We start from the raw sequence: 15,372 nt of genomic DNA on the forward strand, positions 1-15,372 counted from the left end.
CCCCTCTTGCACTCCTGGAGGACAAGGGGTGGTGCGCATGGAAACATCAAGGGTTCACGTCCCACCCCTCAGACTTGAGCTCATAGTCCAGATTGAGCACTGAGGGAGTGCTGCACTTTCAGACGAGACATCAAACCGAGGCCCCTGTCTGCCCTCTTAGGTCATCGTAAAAGATTCCATGGCCACCATTTCTAAAGAAGAGCGGGGTGGGGGGGGGGGGGGGGGGGGGGGAAGTTCTCCCCGGTGTCCTGGCCAATATTTATCCCTCAACCAACATCGCTAAAACAATAGATGATGGGATCTTGCTGTGCGCAAATTGGCTGCTGCGTTTCCTACATTACAACAGTGACTACACTTCATAAATACGTCATTGGTTGTAAAGCGGTTTGGGGTGTCCTGAGGTTGTGAAAGGCGCTATATAAATGCAAGTCTTGGAACTCCTGATGTGGAGGGTGACTGTGCCTCTCATGGCTGCAATAACCCTCCACATGTGAACCACAGAGCCTTCTGACTGGTAAGAAGAAATTTGTTTCAGGGTCACCTTTGATCAGGAGGGAGATTGAAGTGGTATCAACAGCACAGTTAGATTTTTTTATGGAACATACAAACAGAAAAAGGTCTGTCCCAGACAACTGAACCTCGTGCTCTTCTCTATAGTCTACAGTCCCAACTCTTTTCGCCTATCGTGATAACTAAGATGCTTTGTTCTGGGGATTGGTCGAGTGGTGGTCCTTCTCACACTTTCCAAAGCCTCAATATCACTTACCACGTGAGGAGACCAAAACTGGACACAATATTCCAACTAACCAGGGACATAGTCTGTCTCGTCTTATATCGATTGTCCTATTCTAGCTGGGATTCCGGATGGAGCAGGCTTAATGGGCCAGACTTTATAGAATTTATATTAGACATGGCCACCTACCGTCCACCCCGTGCAAGCCATCTCCAACTGTTTCCAGTCCCATTCCCCTCCCCGCACCAACCTCATGTCCCTCCATGTCCTCCCACCTTCCTATCTGTGTAAACTTCAGTCCCCATAACCCTCCGAGATCTCTGCGCTCCTCCGATTCTGGCCTCTTGCACAGTACCACTTTAAACGCTGCACCATTGGCGGCCATGCCTTCAGCTGCCTGGGCCCCAAGCTCTGGAATTCCCTCCCTAAACCTCTCCAACTCTCTCCCTCCTCCTTTAAGATGCTCCTTAACACCTCCCTCTTTGACCAAGCCTGTCCCGATATCTCATGTGGCTCAGAGTCAAATTTTGGCTGTTGGCATCTCCCACGAAGCACCTTGAGACATTTTTGCGACATTAATGGTGCTATATAAATGCAAATTGGTTGTTGTATCTGCCTTTGGTAAAAGCCATCGCCCAAGTCGTGTCTAACACCATGCTCAAATACTTAACAGCCTAGCCTTTGGCCTTCTATTTAGCGTCATAGTCATAGAGTTATACAGCACAGAAACAGGCCCTTCAGCCCATCATATCCATGCTGGCCATCAAGCACCTATCTATTCTAATCCCATTTTCTAGCACTCGGCCCGTAGCTCTGTATGCTATGGCGTTTCAAGTGCTCATCTAAATACTTTTTAAATGTTGTGAGGGTTCCTGCCTCCACCACCTCTTCAGGCAGTGCGTTCCAGATTTCAACTACCCTCTGGGTGAAAAAAATTGTCCTCAAATCCCCTCTAAACCTCCTGCCCCTTACCTTAAATCTATGCCCTCTGGTTATTGACACCTCCGCTAAGGGAAAGAATTTCTTCCTATCTACCCTATCTATGCTCATAATTTTATAAACTCAATCATATCTCCCCTCAGCCTTCTCTGCTCCAAGGAAAACAACCCTAGCCTTTTCAGTCTCTCTTCATAGCTGAAATGCTCCAGCCCAGGCAACATCCTGGTGAATCTCCTCTGCACCCTCTCCAGTGCAATCACATCCTTCCTATAATGTGGTGCCCAGAATTGTACACAGTACTCCAGCTGTGGCCTAACTAGCGTTTTATACAGCTCCATCATAACCTCCCTGTCCTTATATGCCTCGGCTAATAAAGGCAAGTATCCCATATGCCTTCCTAACCACCTTATCTCTCTCTGCTGCTGCCTTCAGTGATCTATGGACAAATATACCAAGGTCCCTCTGACCCTCTGTACTTCCCAGGGTCCTACCATCCATTGTATATTCCCTTGCCTTGTTAGTCCTCCCAAAATGCATCACCTCACACTTCTCAGGATTAAATTCCATTTGCCACTGCTCTGCCCATCTTACCAGCCCATCTATATCATCCTGTAATCTAGGGCTTTCCTCCTCACTATTTATGACACCACCAATTTTCTGCGAACTTGCCAATGATTTTCTCAACCACTTCCTCACATCTGCCTTTGATGCCCTTACCCCAGTAAAGCATTAACATTCCCCGTGGTATCCTGCACTCCCCTCCTATTTCAAGTTCAAAGGGCAGAGACTTGAGTGTATCTGGTGCACAATTGGTTTAGCCATTTATCGCCAGATCTGGCTGGACCATATCAAGCTATAGGGACCTCCGTCTTCTCTGCTTGGTACTTGATCAACTTAGAGAGCAAAGATTATCCCCAACATCCTCATTAAGCCCCCCCTCCTCCACTCCATTCTTATCCACAACAGAAGTCACAGTGATTTCTTTACTGCTAAGACTGAGACGATCCATTGGGCTACCTCTGATACTTCCCTTCCAAGTTAAACCTTCCAGCAGTTCTTCCTGTCCTATGCCTGAACTCAAGCCTCTCCCTCACTGGCAAGGCCAGCATTTATTTCCCATCCCTAATTGCCCACGAGGAGATGCCTTCTTGACAAGAGACTAGCTCACTGGAGCACTTCAAGGGGCAGTTAAGCACCAACCATGTAGCTGAGAGTCCGGAGTCGCGCGTAGGCCAGACTGGGTAAGGACAGCAGATTTCCTTTCTAGATTTGCGTGATTAACTGAATTTAAATTCCCCTAGCTGTCAAGGTGGGAGTTGAACATGTCTCTGGAACATTAGTCTAATCCTTTGGATTACTGGTCCAGTAACATAACCACTCTGCTACTGTTCTCTCGTTGGTCCCTCTTAATGATATCAGCCACAGACATGGGCTGAGCCTGCACATGTATGCTGTTCTCAGACTGTTTGTCTGACTACCTTGCTCAAGGCGCAATTTTCTCCAATTAAACATTAGGAGGAGAAAAAAGAAACACTTGCATTTATATTGCGTCTTTCGCGATGTCCCAAAGCACTTTACAGCCACTCAAGAACTTTGGACTGAAGAACTGTTGTAAAATGGGAAATGCAGTAGCCAGTTCTGACTCAGAGGTGAGAGTGCAACACACTGAGCTATAGCGAACAGAAGACCAAAAGCAACGTCTTCAACTCTACCTCAAACTCTTCACCCCCGGCCATCAAGATCCAGTGCTCTCTCCCAGGCTGAACAGGAATTATTGCAGCTACTATGTTCTATATGACCCCGTGCTGAGGTTCTGACTCCATGTCCTCTCCATCACAAAGGCTTCCCTGCTTCCATCCCCATAATGCTGCCCCCTTTCCAGCCCTATCCCTACCTTGGCCCATCCATTTCTAAAGTCCTCGTCCACATCTTCATCACCTCCAGACTCGACTAACGCTCCCCTGACCGGCTTACTCCCATCCACTTCTTTAAACTTCATCTAAAACAGAACCCTTCAGCCCATATCCTATCCCACACCATGTCTTGCTTGCCCATCACTCCTGTCCCTTTTGACTGATGTTGGCTCCTTGCCCCAATGCCTCCAACTTAAATATGTTCAAATCTCTCTATGGCCTCATTCCTCCCTATTTCTGTAACCTACAATCCTCTGAGAATTGGCCATTCTGGCCCCTTCACCCCACCACTGGTGGCCGTGCCTTCAGCTACCTGGACCCTAAGCTCTGGAATTCTCGCTTTCCTCCTTTAAGACGCTGCTTAAAACCTACCTCTTTGGCTAAGCATTTGGTCACCTGTCCTAATATCTCCTGATGTGGCTCGGTGTTAGACTTTGCTCCTGTGAGGTGCCTTGGGACTTTTTGTTATATAGGGTGCCATATAAATATAACTTGTCGCTGGTCACTTTCACATCCTCCGGAAGTCATGAAGCTCTTGGCAGCTAATGAATTATTTTCAAAGTGCAGTCATTGTTAAGCACTTTCACACTGCACCGTCTCACAAACAACTGAAAGTAAATGACCAGTTCAACTGTTCCTGCTGTTGGCTGACAGAACAATATTAGTCAGGACGTAGCAAGAGCTCCCCTGCTCTTGGAAATGGGAGCTGTGGAATCCTTTACATCTACTGGAGAGAACAGAGGGGCATCAGTTTAACACTGGTTTAGGGTCCCCAACTCCTGTTAGACTTATTCATCGTCCCCAGCATTCCTGCGTCTGAGTCAGAAGATTGGGGGTTCAAGTCCCACTCCAGAGACTTGAACCCAAGATCTAGGCTGATGTTCCCAGTGTTGCACTGAGTGAGTGCTGCACTGTCGGAGGTGCCGTCTTTAGAATGAGACATTAAACCAGGGCCCCATCTTCTCTTTCAGATGGGCACAAGAAATCCCATGGCACTATTTTGAAGAAGGGCAGGGCAATTCCCCCCAGTGTCCTGGCCAGTATTTATTGCTCAACCAACATCAGAAAAAGATTATCCCAACACTATCACATCGCTGTTTGTGGGATCTTGCTGAGCGCAAATTGGCTGCCGCGTTTCCTGCAATACAACAGTGACTACGATTCAAAAAGCACTGTAAAGCACTTTGGGATGCCCTGAGGTCATGAAAGGCGCTATATAAATGCACATCTTTCCTTTCCTTTTTTCCAACTGCCCCGGGGCCCAGCTTCCCGCCATTGGTCGCCCAACATGTCCATCCCCATGGCACCCCACCCCCCCCCCCCCCCCGCCCCCGACCAATCAGAATGCGACAACATTCTTCATTACCCAATTGGATGATTGTTGAGCAGTTCCAATATTTTTGTAATTAATAAATAAGTGTTCAAAGAAAACAAAAAAAAAAACACCATTTTGTTTGAGGTCCCCAATGAATTTGCCCCTGGGGTTTTGTTCGCAAAAGTGTCCGGGAGATTAAACTTAAATTCCTGGAGACTCCAGGCCAACCCTGGAGAGTTGGCAACCCCTACTTAACAGTCAGAATGGGGCCTGGGATGAATGTTAGCTCTGAAAGCTGGGGCCTACAAAACCACAGAGCTCCCTCAGGAGGGTACATTTTGGCACTCAAACCCTTGGCATGGGTCTCGAACACACAACCTGGCCAAGCAGACAATCAGGGCCAAATCTCCGCTTCCATACTGTTAACTACAAAGCAGTTCTGACCTGCACTCCCTCTCAGCGTGGGTTTCCTTATTGGGAGGATGGGATGGTCCCTCATGAGAATCAGAGACACACAGAGTGTCACAAACATGGTTCACATTGCTGGGAGCAACGTATCAAAGAGCATTGGAGTCTGGGGGCGCGGGTCTCCAGTCTGAACTCGCAACTGCTCCTCAGGGAGCTCCTGAACGGCAGCAGGAAAGCAAACGTTTTCTGCAAAAAGAAACATTTCGAAAAGCAGATGTTCATTTCACCTGAAGGGTTTTGACCTGCTCACCTGTGCGAGACGAGTCCTCAAGGGGACTGGCCCCAGCCTCTCCTGTCTGCCTGGAGACAGCAGTGATTGCATCAGCCCTATTGACTGGGCCTGACCTCACAAAGTGACGGTGACCTGTGAACTGCAGGGGTCACCGGGCAGTCAAGTACAGAGGGGACGGTGACCCTGTCCCCCACTTCCCTCCTTCCTCCCTAAAACCCCACTGTGTCCCCCAGCAGCTGAGGGATTTCCCAAGATCCAAGCCCATGCTCACTGCTGTCAGGTCGGGCAGCCGTCCAGCTGACAGACAGCAGCCGTCTTCAATTTGTGAACGCGTTCAGTCCAAGTGTCAGCTTCATCTGTCCAAATGTTGAGGGACAAAGGCCAGCCTTCTCCAATTCATTCAGTTGCAAAGCGCAGAACTGCTGACCATGTGATCCTGAAACAATCGCACGATAGTTTTTTGTTCCTCATTCCCTTGTCACTACCCTGTATCAACATGTTTAGAAGACTATTAGCCTCGGATTGCTCCCAAATTGCTGACTCGTGTTGGGGTATGGTACCCATGGGTGCAAGATTTCATGAGCACACTGGATCCCAGTGATCCCAGCTTCCCTCCTGTGCTTTTGGTTTATTTGCGGTGTTGACCCTGGTTTTTGTTGCTCCGATGCTCCATTTGCATGGATCACTTTGTCAAGACAGCATGGACGAGCATCAGATCACAGTGAGGTCCATGAGTGCGTCAGCCGTTCACTCCAGCCAGGCACCTCTTGTGCATCGAGCAATGTCCACACGATCTGTCCCTCCAGTGGGCCTAAAGGGAAAATGACACCAAACTCATTAATCACCCACGCCGCCACATCTGTTCACTTGTCACCTCTGTCACTTCCCAGTCACTGTATCACTGCCCAATGCCACTGCTCATCTGTGCCACAAACTCCACTCCCCACCCCCCCCGGCAACTCTCTGAGTCTGAATCACACTGTTCACATCTTGGCATCATATCTGACCCCGACATGAACTTCCCACCATATATCCACGCCATTTCCACCTCTGCAACATCGCCCGATTCCACCCCCGGATCAGCTCATCTGCTGCTGGAACCCTCATCCATGCCTTTGTTCGCTCCACACTCACTGCCAGCTGTGGCTCAGCTGACCACATGCTTGCCTCTGACTCACTAGATCTGGGTTCAAATTTCACTCCAGGAAGTTGAACGCAGCAACCTAGGCTGACACTCCAGTGCAGTACTGAGGGAGTGCTGCACTGTCAGAGGTGCCGTCTTTTGGATGAGACGTTAAACCAAAGCCACATCTTCCTGCTCGGGTGGATGTGATTTTATGGCAGTTCTGAAGAATAGCAGAGGAGTTCTGCCTGGTGTCCTGGTCCAGTACTGATCTCTCAATCAACCTCACAAGATTATCTGGTCATTATCACATTACTGTTTGTGAGAGCTTGCTGTGTACAAATGGACTGCTGTGTTTCCTACATTATAACAGTACTTCAAAAGTACTTCATTGGCTGTAAAGCGCTTTGAGACATCTGGTGGTCGCAAAAGGCACTATATAAATGCAAGTCCTTTCTTTTCTTCTAGACTTGACGATTCCAACGCTCTCCTGGCTTGAGGGTCATCCAAAACTCTGCTGCCCGTGTCCTAACTCGCACCAAGTCCTGTTCTCCCTATCACCCCGGTGCTCACTGACCTACACTGCTTCCTGATTAAGCAACGGGTCGATTTTAAAATCTGCATCCTCGTTTCAAATCCCTCCAAGGCCTCGTCCCCTCCCAATCACTGCAATCTCCTCCAGCCCCACAACCCTCCCAGATCTCTGCTCTCATCTCATTCCGGCCTCTTGCACATCCCCCATTTTAATCACCCTGCCATTGGTGGCCATACCTTCAGCTGCCTGGGCCCCAAGCTCTGGAATTCCCTCCCTCAACCCCTCCGTCCCTCTTTCCTCCTTTAAGACACTCTTTAAAATCTACCCCTTTGACCAAGCTTTTGATCAACTGACCCAATATCTCCTAATGTGGCTCAGTGTCATTTTATTTTATAACGTTCCCGTGCAGCACCTCGGGATGTTTGAGGATGATAAAGGCACTATATAAATATAAGCTGCTGTTGTTGCAGCTGGAAATTATCCAATGCTATTTGGAGTGAAACTCGGCCTCTCTCAGTCTCTGGTGTACTCGATGTCGTTCTGGGAGTGGAGTTTGCTGCTAAGTGCTCTGATCGCCCTCCCAGACTAATGAACAGATTAAATCCTGTCCCGGTAATTACAGTCCAATTACTAACTCAGGACATTCAGTGTTACAGAGAGAGAGAGAAAGAGAGAGCGGGTGAATGATGTCTTACACTGGAGAGTGGTAATTCAAACTCTCCAACCCAGTACCCCATATGATGCTTGTGTGCTTTTTGAGGGGATAATGTAAAGTCCAAGGATGCAGCTTTCCCCTTTGATTTTGCCCCCTCACAGTTTGGAAATGTTCAATAAATAGAAATATACATCGACGCAAATCTCAGAACGCCAGCCCTAATCGCAGCCCCCGCAACCCCTGCCGGATTTGGCCTCGGCTTAAGGTCGCGACCTCCATCCCAGCACCCCATTTAAGAGAGGCTGTGCAGGGAGATACGCCACTCTCCGCTTTGCAATAGACAGATTCCACTCCCTCCCCACTCCCACAGGAGACCAAGAACAGATGTAGGTAATTTCTACCTGGACACAGAGCAGCTTGTTAATTATAGTCCTGGTGCGTGGGACTGGCAGGTTGTCGTTTGGGGGGGGGGGGGGGGGGGGGAGGGGGAGGTGGCACAATGCCCAGCAATTGCTCACTGAGTCAACCCAGCTGCCAACAGATCCTGACACGACAGAGGTCAGTGTTGTATACAATGTCCAGTGCCAGGGAACATTAACTCACTGATCTTCATGAACTAAACAGATGACAAAAAGGACAAATGGACGCACCAACCATCACTGTGGATCCAACCACTTCCTGGTGCCTCTGGAAACCACCACGCTGGGCTCGATTCCAGGCCAGGCCCCCTGTCCTCACAATTACACATCCAGAACTGGACGGGGACCAGGAATGGAGGGGAGGAAGTGAGGAACAAACAGAGAGCACTCTCCCCTCTGAGTCAGAAGGTCGTGGGGTTCAAGTCCCGCTCCGGAGACTTGAGCACATAATCCAGGCCGTCACTCCGCAGCGCCGTACTGAGGGAGTGCTGCACCGCCAGGGGTGCTGTCTTTCAGATGAGGCATTTACTGAGGCCCCCATCTGCCCTCTCGGGTAAAAGATTCCACAGGCACTATTTCGAAGAAGAGCAGGGGAGATATTCTTGGGCCCAATATTTATCCGTCATCCAGCATCGCTAAAAAAATGATCACATTGCTGTCTGTGGGAACTTGCTTTGCGCAAATTGGCTGCCATGTTTCCTACGTTACAACAGGGACTACCTTTCAAAAGTACCTATTAGATCATAGGAGCAGGAGTAGGCCATTCGGCCCATCGATGCCTGCTCCGCCATTCAAACCGATCGTGGCTGATCATCTACTTCTACGCCATTTTTCCCACACTATCCCCATATCCCTTGATGTCATCAGTATCCCGATATCTATCGATTTCTGTCTTGAACATGCTCATTGACTGAGCTTCCACAGCCCTCTGGGGTAGAGAATTCCACAGATTCACCACCCTCTGAGTAAAGAAATTCCTCCTTTTCTTATGCTGAAATGGCAGTAACTCTAGAGAATACAGGCCCAGTTTCCTCAATCTCTCCCCCTAAAACAATCCCGCCATCCCAGGGATTAGTCTGGTGAACCTCCGTTGCACTCCCTCTATGGCAAATATATCCTTCCTTAGATAAGGAGACCAAAACTGTACACAATATCTTACACAGACAGAGAGACTAATAACGAGACTTCATTGGCTGTAAAGCGCTTTGGGACATCTGGTGAACATGTGAGGCGGCGCTACATAAATGTAGGTCCTTCTTACTGAAGATGGATTGCCGCAATGAGGCAGGATGACTATTCTGACACATGAACATTAAGGAGTTAATGAGTTGATTTGCAGTCTCTCAGGCAGAGTCTGGTGAACACGACACACTGTGATGGATTCTCAAAGATTTTCACATAGCGTTGCCCCTCCCCCCCTCTCTCTCTCTCGCTCTCTCCCCTTCAGACACCTCCTGGGCCTCCCATCCCATCCCCCACCCCCCCCTCCACCCTCCCCGCACAACCCCCGCCATCCCAGAGTCCAACTCCTCCCCGCAGGTGGTGTTTGAATAAACACAGGTGTCCGATTCTTTTTGAGAAGTTTAAGGGAAAGAGCCTCCCAGTCTGTACACCTCCGGCCACTCTTCTGTCTGGGTGCGCTCGGTGACCTCGCGACCCCGCTGTCTGGTCATCTGGGGTCAAGGAACCTTTTCAGCTGGGAAGGAACCGTCAAGAGTAACCTTCAACCCTGACCCCTTAGCCTCGCATACCCAGCCTGCCGTCCAGACTGGGGAACAGCGACTGCCTCTTTCGAGCTCAATAAACCCTTCCAGCTCACTCCATCTGCAAATGCTTTGTGTCGTTTGGCAGGGTCAGACGTTGCAGGGAATCATTAGGGAGATTTAAGGAGGCTCAGATTAAATATCGAAGCGATCGCTCCCTCAGATGACAGGCTTTTATTTCCACTCCTTGCCACGCCTGCTCTCAAGTTGGACAAAGGTGGGGAGGGGGGGGGGCGGGGGCGTCTGCAGATCCCCTCAAAAGCCTGTCTTGTACACTTGCTCATTCTCAGCCGTGACTTGCTCGGTAGCAAGCTCGCGTCTAAGTTAGAGGGCGGTGGATTCGATTCCCCACGCCAGAGTCCTGAATCTCAAATCAAGGCTGGTAAGCCTCGTGCAGCACTGAGGGAGTGCTGCCCTCTCAGAGCAATGTCTTTTGATGAGATATTAAACCGAGGCCCGTCTTCACTCTCAGGTGAACGTAAAAACTCACTCTATTTCGAAGAAGAACAGAGGAGTTCTCCCCGGTGTCCCGGCCAATACTTATCCCTGAGGCAACATCACTAAAACAGATGATCCGGTCACTATCACATTGCTGTTTGTGGGATCTTGCTGTGCGCAAATTGGCTGCCTCGTTTCCTACATTACAACAGTGACTACACTTCAAAAGTATTTCATTGGCTGTTTTGGGACGCCCTGAGGTCGTGAAAGGCGCTATAGAAATGCAAGTTCTGTCTTTCTTTTCATGAGTGAGCCCACACTGAGAGTTCAGGAACACCCTCTGTCCTGCAGGGGCCCCATGGAAATAATCGGTTTGGGGGCCCACTCACATTTTACTCGACAACAGTATTAAACAGTTACTCACTGGCTTCACTCAGGTTAGGGTTAATGTTAGGGTTGGGTTGGATAGTTACAGGCAGGAGGGTTAGGGCCAGTATTAGGGTTAGGGTTAATGTTAGGGTTGGGTTGGATGGTTGCAGACAGGAGGGTAGCTGTCCCAACTTGTGTACTTGTTCTCATTTCTCAAGTTTTCCTTTGTTTCACTGCCATCTGCCATTTTTGTTTGGCTGTCACCTTTTGTTCTGTTTTCGTGCCATTATCGTGTTTAATAGTTTTTCTTATGCCCAGCCAGGGTTAGGGTTGTGAGCACGATTTTGTTCCACATCAAACTGTGGTTTCCAATATTAGGGCTGTTTGCTCTGTGGGTTAGGATTAGAGTTAGGGTTAGGGTATCTGGGCAGTGGGAGGGAACAAACCCCCCTTCTCGTGTTCGAATACTCATTTCTTGCGTTTCATTTCACTAGTATCTGCCACTTTTATTCGTCTCACGCTTTGCATTGGTGTCTCTCCAGCTCTTCCTGTCATTTTCGCTAGATGGATAAAGAACTGGCTGGGCAACAGGAGACAGAGAGTAGCAGTGGAAGGGAGTTTCTCAAAATGGAGACGTGTGACCAGTGGTGTTCCACAGGGATCCGTGCTGGGACCACTGTTGTTTGTGATATACATAAATGATTTGGAGGAAAGTATGGGTGGTCTGATTAGCAAGTTTGCAGACGACACTAAGATTGGTGGAGTAGCAGATACTGAAGGGGACTGTCAGAGAATACAGCAGAATATAGATAGACTGGAGGGTTGGGCAGAGAAATGGCAGATGGAGTTCAATCAGGGCAAATGCGAGGTGATGCATTTTGGAAGATCCAATTCAAGAGTGAACTATACAGTAAATGGAAAAGTCCTGGGGAAAATTGATGTACAGAGAGATTTGGGTGTTCAGGTCCATTGTTCCCTGAAGGTGGCAACGCAGGTCAATAGAGTGGTCAAGAAGGCATACGGCATGCTTTCCTTCATCGGACGGGGTATTGAGTACAAGAGTTGGCAGGTCATGTTACAGTTGTATAGGACTTTGGTTCGGCCACATTTGGAATACTGCGTGCAGTTCTGGTCGCCACATTACCAAAAGGATGTGGATGCTTTGGAGAGGGTGCAGAGGAGGTTCACCAGGATGTTGCCTGGTATGGAGGGCGCTAGCTATGAAGAGAGGTTGAGTAGATTAGGATTATTTTCATTAGAAAGACGGAGGTTGAGGGGGGACCTGATTGAGGTGTACAAAATCATGAGAGGTATAGACAGGGTGGATAGCAAGAAGCTTTTTCCCAGAGTGGGGGATTCAATTACAAGGGGACACGAGTTCAAAGTGAAAGGGGAAAAGTTTAGGGGGGATATGCGTGGAAAGTTCTTTACGCAGAGGGTGGTGGGTGCATGGAACGCATTACCAGCGGAGGTGGTAGACGCGGGCACGATAGCGTCTTTTAAGATGTATCTAGACAGATACATGAATGGGCAGGAAGTAAAGAGATACAGACCCTTAGAAAATAGGCGACAGGTTTAGATAGAGGATTTGGATCGGCGTAGGCTTGGAGGGCCGAAGGGCCTGTTCCTGTACTGTAATTTTCTTTGTTCTTCTTTGTTTCCACACCCACCCTGGATTATAAATGGAATTGGAATGTAAGGCATATATTGTTAACTTTGCAGTGAATATATCTAATTGAAAGAGCAGTCATGCTTACGGTCAAGACAAAGGGGTCAGATTTTAGATTAAGGGTTTTAGAGAAGATTAAGGGAATAGTGTTTGGAATCACTTGGTTAGGGTAAAGGGTTCGGAAATAGGATAACTATGTGAATATATAGGGTGCAAGGGCTGTTTAGGTTTAGAGGTTAGGGTTAGGAGTTAGGGTTAGGATTAGGGTTAGGGTTAGAGTATGTTAGGATTAGGGTTAGAGTGCATTGAGGTTAGGGTGAGGGTGAGGTTCAGGGTGAAGGTGAGTACTATGAGGGGTTAGGGTTAGGGTGAGGGTTAGGGTGAGAGTTAGGGTTAGGATGAGGGTGAGGGTAAGAGTTCGGGTTAGGGTGAGGGATAGGGTGAGGGTGAGAGTTAGGATTAGGATGAGGATGAGGGTTAGGGTTAGGGTGCGTACCATGAGGGGACATCACTGCAGCGACCATTACAGATCCTCTGCTCTCCTGATAGCCCCACACCCACATTTTCTTTGCCAGCAGGGGGGTGGAATCCCTGAATTTAGAACAGGAATGGGGCCCTTGGAATCAGTTCACCTACCAAGCTCCCTGCCCCAAGTTCATCCCAGCTAGTGCCAGTCAAACACAGCTGAAATTCCATAGAAAACCCTCTGCACACACCCTGGAGTTAAATGGAATCACACCTCTTACCGACACCTGAAATATATCAGAAAGGGCGCGGGTATATTCAATAAGATATAGCACCGAGATTACTGCTCTTTCGCAGTCTGTTTTACTTTCAGATCGCACATTCACTTCCAGACTCTGTTTCAGTCTGTTTCACTATCTGTCAATGTCACAGTCTCTCACTCTGTCCTTACTGCTCCCCAATGCTCTCTATTTCCATCATTCTCATTCTTACACTCTCTCATCCTCTTTATCATGCTCTTTACCTATCTCTCACCGTCAATCTCTGTCCCTCACTGTCACCCTCTGCTGCTCTCTATTTCGATCATTCTCTCCCTCAATTTGTCTCTCACTTCCTGTTGCTTTCAGTGCCTCTTTCATTCACTCACTCCCGCTATCACTCGCTGTTGCTCGTAAAATTCTCATTCTCATGTTCAAACCCCTCCATGACCTCACCTCCTCCCTATCTCTGTAATCACCTCCAGCCCCATATCCCTCCGAGATCTCTGCACTCCTCTAATTCTGGCCTCTTGAGCATTTCCGATTTTAATCGCTCCACCATTGGCGGCCGTGCCTTCAGCTGCCTGGGCCCCAAGCTCTGGAATTCCCTCCCTAAACCCTCTCCGCCTCTCTCTCTTGCGCTCTCCTCCTTTAAGACTCGCCTTAAAACTTACCCCTTTAACCAAACCTTTGCTCATCTGTCCTAACATCTCTTTATGTGGTTCGGTGTCAAATTTTGTTTGATAAGTCCTATGAAGTCCCTCGGGGCTTTTTACTATTGTTAAAGGTGTTATATAAATGCAAGTTGTATTTTTCTTAACCAAAAAAAAAAAATATTATTTAAAAAAAATAGTTAATAGCTAGTCCCCATTCACACTGGGTTGGTAAAGTCTGGTTAAGTACCTGCTGATATCATTCCCAGTGTCTGGTAGGTGTTTAGGAGGTTAATACTAGTGTTAGTGGAAAGCCTAGAGGGCTGTGGAAGGGATTATCCACTCTGTCTGCTACTAATACCCTGGGAAAGAGCAATCTTCTCACAGAGAAAGGCTCCATTTATAGAGACAAAGACACAGCGGAGCTCACCCCCATCCGTGCAGTGTCTAACATTACTTGGTGTGTTGGTGTGGGGGGGGGGAGAGGGGGGAGAGGAGAATGAGTTACTTTGCTATTCTCTCTTTGACTCCACTCTCAGTCATCTCATGCTGCATTCTATCCCCGGACAGGCTCGGGCACGTTCCTATGCTTTAACAAATCTGCTTTGCAAAACTCTGTGAGTGGAGGGTGGATGTGAGGGGAGGTCGGGTCTATCTGAAAGAGGGACTTGCATTTATATAGCACCGTTCATGCCCTCAGAACATCGTGAAGTGTTGTCGCTGTTGTAGTGGAGGAAACGTGGCAGGTAACTTCGTGCACCGCAAGATCCCAAGAGCAGCGGCGTGATCATGGCTGGATAATCTGTTTCAGGTGTTGGTTGAGGGATAAAATGTTGGCCCAGGTGGGGAGGACGAACCTCCCCTGTTCTTCTTTGAAGTTGTGCCAGTTGGTATTTCAGATCCACCCGAGGGGGCACACAGGTTTAACGTCTTAGCCAAATGACGGCACCACTGACAGTGCAGCACTCCCTCAGCCTGGATTAGTTGTTTAGATTTCGGGAGCAAGACTTGAACCCCCGTGACCTACTGATTCAAGTCAGAGTACCATTCACTGAGCCAGGGCTGATACAATGCTCTGCTCAAGTATATGGTAGAGGCCCAGCACCCTCCCCTCAGTCCCCTCCCCTCTCCTCCCCCCACCATACCCAACTGGACCAGAAAGCAAGTTGGGAAACATGAGGAAACATCTGCAACTCAGATCCACATTATTCCTCAGCTATTTCTGTTTCCCTCTTTCACTTCTTTCCCACTCCTTCCCGAAGGCAGGGACTTCTGCCAGGATTCAGTTCCACAGGGTCTGGGAACTCCCCGGGACCGAGCCCGAGTGGCCATTCATGGTTGAGCCCGGGGAGCAAATGTCTGCAGGCATCATTGGCCAGCATGATACTTGTTTGTGTCCGACTCCCTCCCCCCCGACTTGTCAGTG

This window comes from Heterodontus francisci, chromosome 40, assembly GCF_036365525.1.
Source record: "Heterodontus francisci isolate sHetFra1 chromosome 40, sHetFra1.hap1, whole genome shotgun sequence".
Lineage (NCBI taxonomy): Eukaryota > Metazoa > Chordata > Chondrichthyes > Heterodontiformes > Heterodontidae > Heterodontus > Heterodontus francisci.